This window comes from Psittacula echo, assembly GCF_963264785.1.
Source record: "Psittacula echo genome assembly, chromosome: 2".
Lineage (NCBI taxonomy): Eukaryota > Metazoa > Chordata > Aves > Psittaciformes > Psittacidae > Psittacula > Psittacula echo.
In genome coordinates, this window is record NC_137737.1 from 123384295 (window position 1) to 123399706 (window position 15412).

Here is a 15412-nt window from a genome sequence, read left to right on the forward strand (position 1 = left end):
GAGACACGGGGTGGCGAATGAGAGGGAGAAGAGGGAGGAGAGGACAATGCTGCACAATCTGCTCTGCACAAGGAGCAACCAATGGTCCTCTAATGTCTCTGATCCTTCTCTTCCCTATAGCCATTCTGCCTTTGCTATGACAACTGCCTCTCAGCTTTGAAAGCAAAGCTTGCCTTATAAAGCCTGTTTTGCATATATCTGAAGGAGTACCTGAGCTGACCTTGTGAAAACAAGACCATTTTGTCATGTTACTTCTCTCCATGATTATTCCAGCCCAGTATGGCAAAGTATTTCTGCATATCCTCAACTTTCAGAGTAAATAGTCCTGGAATGAATTCATAGTCTTTAGGTATTGTACACAAACAAGCCTAAGGATTGTCTGCTATAAAAGGAAAAATTCAGCATTGTCTTTCCAAAACTCTCAAGTTGATATAATTGAGCTTTAAACTTTAAAAAATATTCACTGAATGGGTAAAGAGGTAGTTCTCATTCCGCATGTGTCTGTGTCAAGATCCAAAGTTATAATTGCTCTGAATAAGATGTCTGGAAGAAAAAGAGGTGAAACTGTGAATAATCCATGGGATTTAAATTGAGCAATCTGCAGATTTAAGAAAGGCTTCAAGCCTGTCCAGCTTGGAGAAAATAGTACTCGTGACACAGATTGTTCAAGAAACAAAAGAAAAGAAGTGCAAAGTATTTATTTTTACCTATATTTTAGCAAAATTATCCTTTAATATTATTATTATTTGTTTGTGTATATATATGCTTGCACACTAAGTCAGTGCGTCATTGAATTGGTCATTATAATCTTAGGAAAAAAGCCAGTAATTTCTGATAGCAGTGAAATACAAGGAGATTGTGCTGGGTAGCTTTATATTCTTAAACTGAAACAATATATGGTGGTGACTTTCTGGGCATGTTTATAGATTTTGAACTCTCTGTTGTTCCCAGCAGCAGTTAGCTAGTCAGCTTTAACACAGGCAACTTGAGAACAGAAAATATTGCTGTAACAGCAGCATAGCACTGAAACTGAGTGACTCCCCCTGCGAGCATCCTTCCCCAAGTACCATATAGCACAGGTCAAAGTGCTGTAATGGCTACCTTTATTCTTATCGCAAGATAGATCCTTCCACTCTGTTAATTTCTTTTACTTTTTTGTGATGTGTTAATCTGTTAATGAAACTAGAAGATACATTGACATTATCTGAGCCCCACCTTCAGACTGATCATTATTTTAATGAACTCCTTTTTAATGAACTGTTCTATTAGAGTAAATGTGCATATTATATACATGTTAACATGTATATTTACTTGCTTAGGCTTTTAAATAAAATCCCTTAAAAGCATGCAGAGCTTGCTTTACTGTTTATCAGTTACCCTTTAGTATAGTGTATGAACTCAAAGGCCACAGGTGACCTCAGGTCATAGCTTTAGAAGTTGCTTTCCTATGCTTCTTGTCCTGGTTTCAGCTGGAACGGAGTTAATTTTCTTCCTAGTAGCTGGTGCAGTGCTGTGTTTTGGATTTAGTCTGAGAACAACGCTGATAACACACCAATGTTTTTAATTGTTGCTGAGTAATGCTTACCCTGATCAAGAACTTTTCAGTCTCATGCTCTGCCAGTAAGGAGGGGCATGGGAAGCCAGGAGGAAGCAGAGACAGGACACCTGACTCAAACTAACCAAAGGGGTATTCCATACCCCATACGTCATGCCCAGTATATAAACTGGGGGGAGTCACTTGGAAGGGACCAATCACTGCTTGAATCGGACTGGGTATTGGTCAGTGGGTGGTGAGCAACTGTTTTGTGCATCACTTGTGTTTCCAGAATTTTATTCCTCTTCCTGTCTCTTCTATTATTCTTTTTAAGAATTATAATATTAATATTGTTATTTTTATTATTATATGTCACTTTATTTAAATTATTAAACTGTTCTTGTCTCAGCCTGTGAATTCTAACTGTTTTCTGATTCTCCTCCCCATCCTCTCTGGCGCAGCAGGGGAAAGTGAGTGTGCATGGTACTGAGTTGTCGGCTGGAGTTAAACCATGACACTTCTGAATAAATCTCCAGGTACTTCACAGGGGCTGTGTAACCCATTTGTGATGTTGCTTCTGAATGTTTTCTGTAAAACAGATCCTTCACAGTCAAGGTGAAAATGTTCCACCCTGTTATTTCTGAGCCTTAATAGACTTAATAGAAGTTTATGTTATTTAGTTCACTTTGACATTAATTTCAGCAACATTTTTAATTTTCCTTTAAGTTCTGAAACTTTAGAAAAATTATTTGGGGTTGGCTTGACTTGTTTGAGGTTTTGTTTGTTTTTCTGGTTCATATCCTGAATAAGTAAGAATACTATGCATCAGGCATGCAACCGTCTGTATCCAACTGTTGCACCAAGGTCTGCCTGCTTGTACTGATTTAGTTTGAAGTCAGTCCTGCTTAACCCTGTTTTCCTTACTGTAATCTCAGCTCAAATGAGAAAGTCTTAGTATGCCCTGCAACACTGTGTTCACCCTAATGTCTCTACTATAGAAATAAAAATTGCAAGAATAGCAAATAAATTAACTTGAAGCAGAGTGAGAAAGATTTCCACAAAGTGCAGGAGTGTTCAGGGAGTTTACATTATGCTTTCACTGTCTTCTTTTATTTGACTGCTTAGAACAATCATTATTTTGCGTCCATTTGCTTGGTATAGTCGTATGGAGAGAGCTGTGCTATGATGGATGGAGCTGTTTTAAATCCTGCTGAGCTGGGTATTTAACTCTTGGGCCAGTGCATTGGGTTTACTGACAGCTGTACTGTGGGAAGTCAGCACTGCCTTTCCCCTCCTTTCAAGGTAATAAAACAGAGTATAAGGGGAAAACCTGTATAGATTTGGAGGTAATTTAAGAGGTACTTTTTGCTCCTGTACAGACAAAGCATGTCAGACAGATGATTTCACAAAGGTTCTGCCCTCAGAGATTTTCACTCAGAAATGAACAATGCCCTTCTAACCTAAACACAGATGGAAGATGAATCCGTGACAGTATCACATATTACTGGGAGGAACAAGTCTTAAGATTTGGAGTCCTTTAATGGAATGAGAGAAGTAGTATCATGAAAGGACAAAACAATAATACTTTCTGTTTTATGTCCTCCCCTAGTTCTTCTTCATAAATCATATCACTGACATTTCAAATTAAAATGCTAGGTGCTTTACCTTTAGATTACTTGTCTCAGTCTCTCCTTGTTTCTGTATTCAGGGGAAGCTGCAGTTGCAAATTCTGTAAGTCTTCTGAGTGATATATTTTAACTTTGTTTGAAATGTCACAAGTCTTTCTTCCATAATGAAGAGCATGGAGACTTCTCTGTGTTTGCTTCTGTAGTCTCTCGCCTTCATTAGATTCATTTATCCGGAATGACTTCAAACTTTTTTTTTTGTTAAAAATATGTAAATCATTGATATCATTATGATTTAATGTAAAATTAAATAATTAGAAATAAATTATGACTGATTTGATTATCTTTGCAACTTGGGATGTGTATAATTTACAAATCTTCAAAGCTGTGCTAGGTAGCAATAGCCTCATTGTATTCATGGTGAGAGTTAAAGTTCTTTTCATATAGTTGACCTCTTTGAGGAAGTCACCAAGGAAGTGATTGATTTTCAGAGGCACTAAGCACCCACAGCTGAACTGAACATAGGGGACCTGACCAGTGGTTTGTGTCACAGCCTACCTGTTTCTTTGGGAATTACCTTTGGTGGATCACAGCTGCCTTTTCCTTTTTTGCACTGGAATTTCTACATCATTCCGAAATGTACTAGCATGTCCAGTCTTGCTTAACTCAGCCATTTCCAAATGAGCATTTTATAGCATGCCTATTTTGTCATTCATGAAGTGAAAGACTTTGGGACTATTGGATTTCATCCATTACTAAAAATTCAGTTGGTTCACACTATTTATTATTGTGATTCTTTTTTCACTGATACCTTTCTGAGAGTAAGTTTTTACTAGGCCATACCTACTTTCTGTGCCACAAGCTATATAAACATCTGTTAATAATGTGGCACTAATTATAAGCTTTGGTATGCTTGCTAAGCTTCTATATCATGATATTTTGTAACAACAGGTTAAAACTGTTCATAGAAAAGGCTGATAGAAAGAGTGTCTGTGTACTTCAGGAAGACTGAAACAGAAATGAGTTACTACAACCTCCTGGGGTCTTACCCATGCCTGATAAGGAGGAAGATGATGGAATTTCTTGGCATCCAGTTTCAAGTTGTGTGCCATAGGATTACTCACTCCAGCAACACCAAACCCCTCTTATGACTGTCACCTTTCCCCTCCATCAATAACAGTTTTATACATAACTGATAGGAGTTTGCTAAATCAAGTATCTTCTCAGGAGCCAGCTTCTTGTGGTAAGGGTGTTTTTTCTGATGACCCTTCCTCTCTCTGAAAACAGATCTTGGGTGGCAGGCTTGTGTGGGATACTATTCAAAGTGAAGACCTTTCTATCTAAAATTTTTTGTGATTTCAGCTAAAAAAAAAAATCAAACCCTTTGATCTCCGAGTTACCTTCATGTGAAGAACCGTTTACTGAATCATGCATATAATCATACAAATGTGTTCTGCATGTTTAAATTTGTCTAGATGTGAATACATGTGCACCTGTAGTTGATGGCAGCCTAAAAGCAGAGCTTTAAACCACCTCTGTATTAAATAAAATGTAGCCAGCACAACCTAGGCTGAAGCATTAGATCTCAAAATACACAATAAAGATATTACTTCATCTGAAATTGTAGTTTATTAGTTTTGAAACTCTTAGTTTAAGAAAGAATCTTATTTCCCTTGGATTCAATTCATCTCTGTTCTCTGAATAGGAAACAAGAGTTGGGTGTCTGAAACAATTGCTCTTGTGGCAGCCACAAATTTCACTGTGGTGCTGCTAATTCCTTGTGGAGCACAGTGCATTTACAGCCTCCTTTTTTTATTGATTCTTTCTGTTAGACTGCTGTGAGCCCTAGAATAGAGCTACAAAATTTCCAATATAATTTCAGCAGAATAATAATTATTATTATTATTACTGTTGTTGTTAATTGCTGTTGTTGCTGATGGTAATGATGGTGTGTGACCTCTGAATATGCAATATGGCCAGAAGAAACAAAGAACTGTGGTTTTCATCTATGGGTAATGATCTATTTTCTTCAATTATTTTACTGTGAGGTTTAAAGCAGCAATCTGTGGCCAAGCAAGTTCCAGAATTGTTTCTGCCTTTATTCTGAGTGCCTTTGGTTTCATACACTTTAAACTATTCCCTGATGTGCCTTTCTGCCACCTTAGGTTGTCTGGAAGCAGTGTGGTTCTTGGCCATAGAGTTTCAGGAAAAAACAATTACATTTCAAAGATTACAATGAAAAAGTCCAAGTCATTTAATTTGTAAGTGATCGTCAGCTTGGCCTTCACATTTAAGCCCTCAGGTCTTCACGAATTAGTATCTACACGACAAAAGCCCCCCTCTGCATGTACATACGTGCATGGAGATGAAATAGGTTCCTTTCTACCCAATTTTAACATGCAAATGGTATTTCAACATGCAAGTACGTTTGTTTTTTTCTTTTCTTTTTTAACATGGACTGCACACTCAAAATTGCAGGAGTATGGAACCATGTAAATTACACAAGGAGTGAAGAAGTCCAATAACAAAAGCTAGTTAAATCCGTGATCCATCTCAGTCTTTGACAATGTATTCTCTACACAGTGCTTTGTCCTCTTTTTGTTAGTTTGCTTGGTTTTTTTTTAGTTAGCTGTCTTAAAAAGCAGAGGTTTCTTGATTTTCCTTAAGAAGCTGAAGGGCTACAAAAGCGTTTCATTACTTTATGTCTGTTTTATTATTTTCTCATCCAATTAGTGTGCAAGCCCTTTCAAGGTCTGTAAACTACTGTCATCTTCCCACCTCCACAAACTGGGTAAATGCACAGAGGGAGGGAAGGTCACATTTTCTGTAGGACTGACACTTTACTTAGAATTTACATTAAATAATAATTATGCTTAGTCTTTGTTTTCTACTCTTTTATATCATCTCTTTACTTTCTATATTGCATAACACAGCTGTCTTTAAATAACTACTTTCCACATTTTTCTCTCTATGGTATATATGGGAGATATGGTGTATATATATATACATATGGTATATTATTCTTTATTTTTTTAAAGACTGGTCTGGTATTTTACTCGTCTCCTTCCTCTTCAAGGAGGAATTTCTTATTCTTAGTATTTTTGCTCAACATCCTTTTCACCCTCCTGCTTTTGATCCTACCCTGGGAGATTTTCTGTTTCTTTTTGGCAGAGATATTTAGCCCTTGATTTCTTTCCCATCTCTTTGTGGTACAGAGATATTTAGCCCTTGATTTCTTTCCCATCTCTTTGTGGTACTTCTCCCTCTGTTGTAAAGTCTTTGCACTTTTTTTCTTCTCCCCTCTTTCTTCTTATCTGTTTTCCACTACTATCCTAGCAGACAGAGGATGTAGAGGAAACCATCAGAAATTGTCATGACACTCCAGAAGGTGACAGTGGGATGACATCTCCTTGCTTTCCTTGGTTTTGATGTGGCTCCTCCCAACATTCTGGAGAGTCTCTGTCCTGTGTGTAGCTAGGAAGGCGAAGCAGAAGGGCTGCCCTCCACCTCCAACACTCTCTCAACCTTAACCAGGCATGCCACTAACTTGGGACCAGCTCTCAGGCACAAGGAAGTAGGAGGGAAGGAAACCAAATTATTTGAGGTTTTTTTTGTTTGGTTGGTTCGGGGTGTGTTGTGGATAGTGTGGAGTGGGATGCCGGGTGATAATTTAATGCTAAATGTATTTAGGCTTATTTTATTAACATTGTGGGCTATACTATGAAAGGTTTACAGTGAGAAGTGGAGCTCCTGCAGCTATAGAAGACTGGGGTAGCTGAGCAGTCATTTTATTGTCAAGGTATCAGGACTGGAAAGAGTTGGCAGCCTCTGGGGTTATATTTGGCTGCCTTTGCCAGCAATCTCTGCGCTAGTCATGTACAGCAAAAAATACCCCAACAAAATGAACCTTTCTCTGCTGCGTGCAGCCTGCTCTTGAAACACAAAGGGCTTCTCTGCAGGACTGGCTGCTCTTGCCCCACTTCCTCCTTGGTCTGGGTCTGGACCAAGGAGCAGCCTGACAATGCATCTCAGCTCTGCAGCTGACAAAAAACTGATCAGAAATTTCTGACAAGAAGAAAACGTTCCACCCACAGAATGACATTTCTGAAGTGTATGTATGTCAATTGACATCTTACTAATATTCTTCTCAAAACTTTTCATTTTGGTTATGTCAAGAAGTCTCACTTTCTAAATACAGAATATTTAGAATGCCATTCTATTTTTTTGCAATCTCATAATTGTCTTTTTTACTTGCACAAGAGGGGTACCAATTTTTCACCAAACAAAATAGAACTTTATTTTTGATTGATGTGCTTTCTTTTATCCTTCTTTAGCACAGTTACTTTTGTCTAAAAGTATAAACACATGAATTAACGTTTAGATTTGAGCTTTCTGATCCCTGGCATAGAAGTCCTCCACTGTAACTAATAGAACAGCAGGTAGAAAAAGTGGTTTGACATCTTAGTGGACCAGAACTGCAGTGGCAGAAAAGATTTGCCCATGGGTTTTGCAGAGGAATAAGAGTTTCTGGATGCCATTCACAGGCAAAGAGGTGAATGTGCTTCAGGAAGCACAGAGCTCTAGGAGATGAAATGTTTTCTTCCCTGTCCTCCCCAGCCTGTCTCTACCTTTTCTCCTTTTTGTCCTTCTCACTTGTCAGTCCCACTGCACCATGCAGGAGCCTTGTCCTCTACTTGATTTCTATTCCCCTGATATCTCATGTCTTTTCCTGCTTCCTTCAGTGTTGCATTTCTATCAAGACTAAGTCCCGATCTCCTTCTTAGGACCTCTTGTCCCCTTCTCACTTTATACAGTATCCTTCAAAACTACTCCCAGCTCTCCAGCTGCACATAAAACCATTTCCTATGTTGGTATTTGAAACATCTTCTGTTTTGGCATCTTCCCTGAACTTTATTGCTGATAACAAACTCTCTCTTCCAGCTCATCAGTGAACGCATGAAATATTGCAGAGACAGATTACATTACATACACTTGGCAAGAAAGGTACTTTGTGAGGGTTTTATATTTTATTACATGCTTCTCAGCTGTTGAAGATCTGGAAAAAAGAAAATTAAATGCAATTTTACAATGCCACAGCAGTAAGTCAAAGAAGGTAGCATAAAAAGCCTACATTTGGATCAATCTGGCTAACATTTCCACTTGCATCTTGTGTCCCAGTGTCCAGTATTTAAAAAACTTTTGAGCATGGGCAAATAAAGGTTTGCACAAAAGATCACAGAAGAATCTACAGCACAGTGAGGTAATGAAGAGATAGAACAGAGGAGAAGGAAATAAATGTGCTCACAAATGAATTTTAAATACCTTCTTGCTAATGGCTCATCTCAGTAATGTAATTTTGTAAAGAGGTGAGTGGGTATCTGGGAACACAGAAAAGTGATTTTGTGTTTGGCAGGATGCATGGTTGTGAAGGTCAGTGTAGCTTCAAGGGGAATATTTTTCATCAGCGTGAGCATGGGAAGTAAGGGAGTCTTTTAATAATTGGGCCCACTTTTGTAGATCTATTTTTATCTGTAGCGTTCTTTCCCCCTGCTCACCTCTCTCTGTCTTTGTATTCCTTTTATCTTTCTCTTTGGTTTTTTTTTTTGTGTTCTCCTCCACTACTGCTACCTTCTCATATTTGCTAGTGCCCTTTCCTTCACCTCTAGCCCTCTTTCTATCCTATCCCATAAACCTTCTATAAACCAAATCCATCTTCCTCTGCTTTATTGTTATTATTTATTTCTCTCCAGTTCTAATTTGATTGTTACTGTGCAGAGTCCGAACGCAAGTGACTATAGTAGACATTGCTGTTCTTTCTTTTCACTGATAATTTTTCCCTTTCTTCCTCCCTTTCCACTTGGCTGTACTTTTGAAACAGTTTTAGTTTCTTCATTTAGAGTGATTAAAACTTTGGTTTTGCACACTCAGCATCAAATATTAATGTCTGACTGTTACTACATTTTTTAGGGTACACACAAAGAAGACTGTAGGATTTGCAGGAAGGAAGGAAGGCCAGAGAGACGAGCCTTTGTAATACTCCCAAATTTTTTGACTCTGCTGCTATGAAACAGAGCTGAAATGGCTTCATGCTGTTCCCTGAAAGAAAAAGGTGCTGAGATTCACAATTGTCTGAATGAGGTAGAGAAACAATTTCACATCTGGGCTGCTTCATTAGCAAACCTGAATGGCTACAAAAGGGAAGTTAAAATAAACTCTGTTGCAGCAAGCAAAGGGTGGTATTTCAGGAGGGGTCAGAGCCATCCGGACAAGTATGTGACCATGACATTTGGCAGGTATAAATATACGTAAATTTGTTAAGGCTCAGATGTCCCAAATCTCTCCCAGATGAAGTTTACTCTGTCAGCCTGCCAGGAGCCCAGCTGGATGACCATAATATATACAATAAAATAAAATTGATTGGTTTTGGCTTTATAATTCTTCATCCCCAAATGGAGTCCTACATACTGGAGCTGAGAACTCAGCTCTGTTTCAGAGATAGAAGGCATGACAGGGACATGGCTTTGATTCTTCCTTTGCTGGTATGAACCCAGAGTCAAAACAGTTTTCCCCCAAAGAAGCATTAGAAAAGAAAAATGACCAAACAGCATTGGAAAAAATGTAGGCTGTGGCAGCTGTTACACCGTGAAAGATGCTCTGATAACACAGTTTAAAAAAAAAGCCAAGTAACAACAACAAAAAAAGAAAAAAAAAAAAAACCCTTCAAAAAACTGCTCTAGAGGAACATTGGATAACTTCTAATTTTGATTTAAGAAATCTTTCATGAAAGCACAAGATGAAGGGATCTGGATACAAGGCAATTTCTTGAGGTAGTTCTATACATTCAATCACGTCAGCACCATGATAAATTCAGAATAACTACGTTGTATTTTTTTCAGGTTTTGGTCATTTGTACTGCTGTTCTTACATTTTCTTCAAGGCGCTGGGAAGGGATTTATAGATAGATACAGGAGGAATAGGTAGAAAGATAATCATGTGAACCTTTCTGAACTAAAAATCTATTGAGTAGTTGCCCGTGGTTGTAAAAAGCCGGTCTTTACAGCTCTTGTGACTCCTTCAGAAATTCTTTTTGGTTCTGTTGAAAGTGGGATGCAAGATGAAACAGCTCATGAAGCTCTTCTCTCTGATCTTTCTCATCTGGAAAGTACACATTATCATCATGGCTGTGATGGTTTTTTTTTTTGGGGGGGGGGAAACTTGTAGAAATCTCTTTGTAATTCAGAATTACAGAATTCAGAATTCCCAATGGTTGGGAATGTTTTAATTTGATTTTTTCTTTTAGTGCATTGGTTATGGCATCAGTTTAGTTTGTAGACATCAGAGATACAGAGAGGGGCTTTGAACAACTTAACCCCATGCCTCCTTCTGCTGTCAACCAAACTTTTCCACATTTCAGAATGTTTCAGAATAACTCCTAATAACAAGAGATTTTTAGTCATTAAAACAGTCATTACTGACATTTGTGTTGCTAGAAATCAAGAATTAGCTTTAGATGCTCAAAAAGAACTTTGTGTTCCCTTGCTATAAATGGTTCTGTATGAAGCACTTGGCATATTTCTCCCTGGCAATGTTCTTTGGTGCTTGCAATGGCATTAAAAGTCATAGCCCTGGCAATAACACCTGAATCTGGTGACCCTCATTGCATATAAACGCTATTTCATATCAGCAACAGCTCTGTGGGAATCCACTCCCTATGTGCTCTCTCTCAGAGAGGAAATGATTTGCTCTTTGGCCTTATGCCTGAATTACCACTGAGGTGGGGTCCTAATTATGCAGCTTCACTGCTTATTGGCTCTTATTTTTCTATACAATAATGCAACATGTTTCTAATTATGCTGGAAAAACTGATGACACAGAATCCTTAGTTGAACATAATTATCTCTTTTTTTTCCAGTATTCTAAAAGTCACCATTTTCATGAGATTTAAAAGCTGCAGGTTGCATGATAATTAGTCACTAAACAACTGGATTATTTCAAAGGTGTCTGAAGTTCTGCAAAAAATGTTTAATTGCTTAGGATGTATAAAGCATTTCCCACATAATTGTTAAAGATTTTTTTTTTTCATTTTTGTACGTGCATTGAAAAAAATTGGATAAGGAACATTCTCCCAAGTGCTGTAAATTAAAGACATATTTAATTTAGTTCAGCAGTTACTTATTGCAGTAGCCATTTAGAAAGTTAATTTATATAAATGTCATCTTTGCCAGTGTCAATTATATTAAGATGCTGCTGGTAGCTTCAAAATATACCTGATTACTTGAGGATGACATTCTTCATCATTTTGTATTTGTGGATCTGAGAACACAAGTCTGCTGGCAGAGCTTTACATGGAGTGTGCTCATGCAGTCCTTTGTCATCTAACAGGAGATACACTGTTATTTATAGAGAGATAAAGGCCATAGCAGTTGGTGTTTGATGTCAGAGTTGCTGCTTCTTTATTTAAAAATTCCTGCTGGTACAACACAAGTTATTTGTTAAAAACTAGGAGGTTTTTTTTTAGTTGGTCAAAGATCATTCTTTTGTTTGCATCCACAAGGCAAGAGACAGTGTTGTTTAGGGATTCTGTACAAAGCGTGATGCCAGGCAACACAAAGCATGTAGCTACAAGGTCAAATGCTCACCCTAAGTATGATCACAGAAAAGCTCTAGTCCATCTTTCTCAGGGAGGAATTCCTATTTTCGTTTTACTTCACTACAGTCAGTCAAGAAAGAGGTAATATGTAAGACCACAATGTATTATTTTCATATTTTGTCCATGGACATATTGAAGGACTGTTGTGGTTTAACCCCATCTGGGAGTTACTTTTCAGTAATTGTTAGGATTTTCAAAGTTTTAAAAAATCCTAGGAGGAAACCACCATATTTTTTTGGTTTAATCCTGAGCCTGGATTACAATATGGTAGAGAAATACACTATTGCTCTGTCCATATACCATTTGATCTCTGCAATTTCATAGCTATTGCATTTCAATTTCATACCCATAAGCTGGAGTCAATAGAGTAAACATAACCCTCCGTCATATCTTTCTCTTCAGGCGTGCATGAGAACTTCTTTTTTGAACTGCTCTTGAGACTTCTGTCTTTCAAAGAATAATTCCATTATCTCAGTGTTATTAATTTATTTTATCATTTATTCTCCCTTGGCAGCTGTTTCCATGAGGACAAATATTGGTTGTAGCCTTTCTGTCTTAGGAAAATGTGACTTCCTACCACAGGAGAGAAGCCGTTCTGCCAGATTCATGTCCATATCTTTCCCTATGCAGATAAGGCTGAATGCTGTTCAGAGAAACAGTGAATTTTGTTTCATTTGGTTTCACAGATGTTTCTGAATACACTAGAGCTGATGTCTGACTATTGCATAACCTGTTTACTAACCCAATCTGCTGTTAAATTACATCAGGCGAAAAGAGTTACATCTCATTAGAAAAATTAATATTATGTTCCTTAATCATACTTCAAATTTGACTTCAGAAATTTGAAGCTATAAGTGATGAAAAGCTAGTGAAGAAAAATAGTGAATTATTGAATAATTTATTTTCATGCTATTTTTAAAGGAATGTTACAGGGTTTTTTCTATCATGTATCCATCTTCTGTGGCAAATACTTTGAAGTCAAATTTCTCTTCGGACTTGAATTGAACCGGCATTGATATTTCTTAGCATTATGTGTCTTCTATTCACATTTCTCTATTTCTCATAATTTGAGAAAATTGCTGACTCTTAGACATAGAGTATTAGTTGGGTTTGGGCTTCCATATTTAACACAATCCTGTAACTGGCCCTAAATGCAGAATTCAGCCAGTCTACTTACAAGAGTAACTGCAGCTATTAAAATAGACATACTCACAAAATTGTCTGGTGGAGATTTCCTTTTTTTCACTTTTATGGAGATTAATGTTTTGATTTCTGTGCCTGGAAGCAGAACAAGAAGGAAATGTAGGAAGTGACTTTCTTAGAGCATTAAGACTGCTTTTCTGGAGAAAATTGGAAAGCTGTATCTTTGAAGATTTGGTTTAAAAACTATGTGTAGTAGGTCTATGTCATGGTTTAAGTCCAGCCAGTAACTCAGAATGGGCTGGTGTAGCTGCTGTGCTTGAAGCTGGAGTAGCTGCGCTGTCTGTTGCTTTGCCATCAGATCCAGGGACATTTTTTAACTTTCAAAGGTGCTGGAGAGTGTTGAACAGGGCTCTGTAAGCATAGGCCAAGTCCCAGCACGTTGTCTTGATTTGTCCCTCTCTGGTATGACCAGAATGACAACACACCTCATTTAAGTGTTTTACTAATTTTTCTGGATTTTGCACTTGTTCAGTGGTGAAATTCCGAAGCACTGGAGGGGCCCACTGGCCTAGATACTTGCCCATACTATCCCACACACCCTGCCACTCATGGCTGTCCAGCCTCTGGGAAAATCTCTTGGTCCTCCTATGTCGTCGTCTAACCTTAGACAAGGCCCAAACCCAACTCTGCTTAACTCTTGGGACAAGACGAAATGGTTGTGGGTAAAACACACTCTGTATGCGTGCCAACATGGTGATCCCCATCACAATCAGCAGGCAGGTCTCAAGGGTACCTAAAGGCCGTTCAAAACCTTCAGAACTCTCAAATGATGCTGTAAACGATCTGGTTGGGGGTGCTGAGAACATAAGGGAATGTCTCCTTCTCGGGCTGACCACGCGAGGAGGGGAAAAAAGATGTGTAATTGCTAAACACTTCTATTATATACCTCCCAAAGTATAGAGGTGGTAACCACACTGGGAATGCAAGCCAAATCAGTTCCATGATCAATGATTCTATTGTATTACAAGTCATTACCATAAAGTACAATGAAACAAGAACCTTACCCCAAGGCCCTCAGCTGATAAACACTAACACAGCAAATACCAGCTGTAAGTAAGGTGAGATGAAGAGCAACAACTTTGAGAGCCAATAAATCAGCATTGTGACGAGTGACTATTAATCCGAAGCAACGAATGCTTATCACAAATACAATTAGACACACTCCAGTCAGATCTGTCATTATCTCAACCCTTTGTGCCCCATGTTGGGCACCAAAAAAAACTGTCGTGGTTTAAGTCCAGCAGCTAACTCAGAACCACACAGCCGCTCTCTCACTCCCCCCCCCCCTCCTACCCCCGACTCCTGGAGGGATGGGGAGGAGAATCGAAAGAATGTAACTCCCACAGGTTGGGATAAGAACAGTCCAGTAACTAACGTATAACACAAAACCACTGCTGCTAACACCAATAATAATAATGATAAAGGAAATAACAAGGGGAGAGAATACAACCGCTCACCACCTGCTGACTGATATCCAGCCCGACCAAGCAGTGATCTAGCCCTTCTGGGTAACTGCCCCCAGTTTATATATTGGGCATGATGTGCTGTGGTATGGAATACCTCTTTGGTTAGTTTGGGTCAGGTGTCCTGTCTCTGCTTTCTCCCAGCTTCCCCTCCTCCCTGGCAGAGCATGAGACTCACAAAGTCCTTGGTCAGAGTAAATATTACTGAGCAGCAACTAAAAACATTGGTGTTATCAGCATTGTTCACAGGCTGAAAGTCAAAACCACAGCACTGCACCAGCTACTAAGAAGAAGAAAAAATGACTGCTACTGCTGAACCCAGGACAAGTCTACAAACTTTTATACGGAAGAGAAGATTAGGGGTAAATCTAGCTCATGATAATGCAAGGAGCAGAAATAATTGTGCACTCTTGAGAAAAGGATCTTTTCAGTTTGATAAATACGATAAGTATTTTGTATTTGTGAATTGTGTATTTGTATATGTGAATAAGTAATCTATTCACAACAAAATGCCAAGTCATTCTAGAAGTACACTGATTTTTGTGCTACTGCCTACTTTAGATCACACATTACTTTCACATATTGAAGTTTTGAATAGAACCAAATAATTATGAAATGGTTATTTGTTAAATACTGGTAAATTGTGAGTACACAGAAAATGAATTTTTTTTTCCTGCATGTGATGTAAATATGGGTGGATGTAAGTTGTGAAGAAAGTATTCAGTCCTTCCACAGGCTGCCTGGGGAGAGCAGAGGTTGTGAGCTGTAAAATGTCTGATACACCAGGAGAAGTACAGTATATATGAAGGCAACAGTGATCAGGTTAGATAGGAGAGGAATAGCAGTCTGATGGAACAGACTGAAAGCAACAGGAGTTTTAGTGTTGGACCAGCTCTCAGCTGCAAACTGGAGATCTTTTCGCCATCCGCAAAGATGG

General features: G+C 38.4%; 1 protein-coding gene across 1 annotated transcript in view; it reads left to right on the forward strand.

The window, feature by feature from the left end:
* The window catches only part of NKAIN3 (sodium/potassium transporting ATPase interacting 3), a gene marked incomplete at both ends in the record, with an annotated part of 363381 nt that overhangs the window by 235182 nt on the left and 112787 nt on the right, over positions 1–15412 (forward strand). The window lies entirely within an intron of this gene.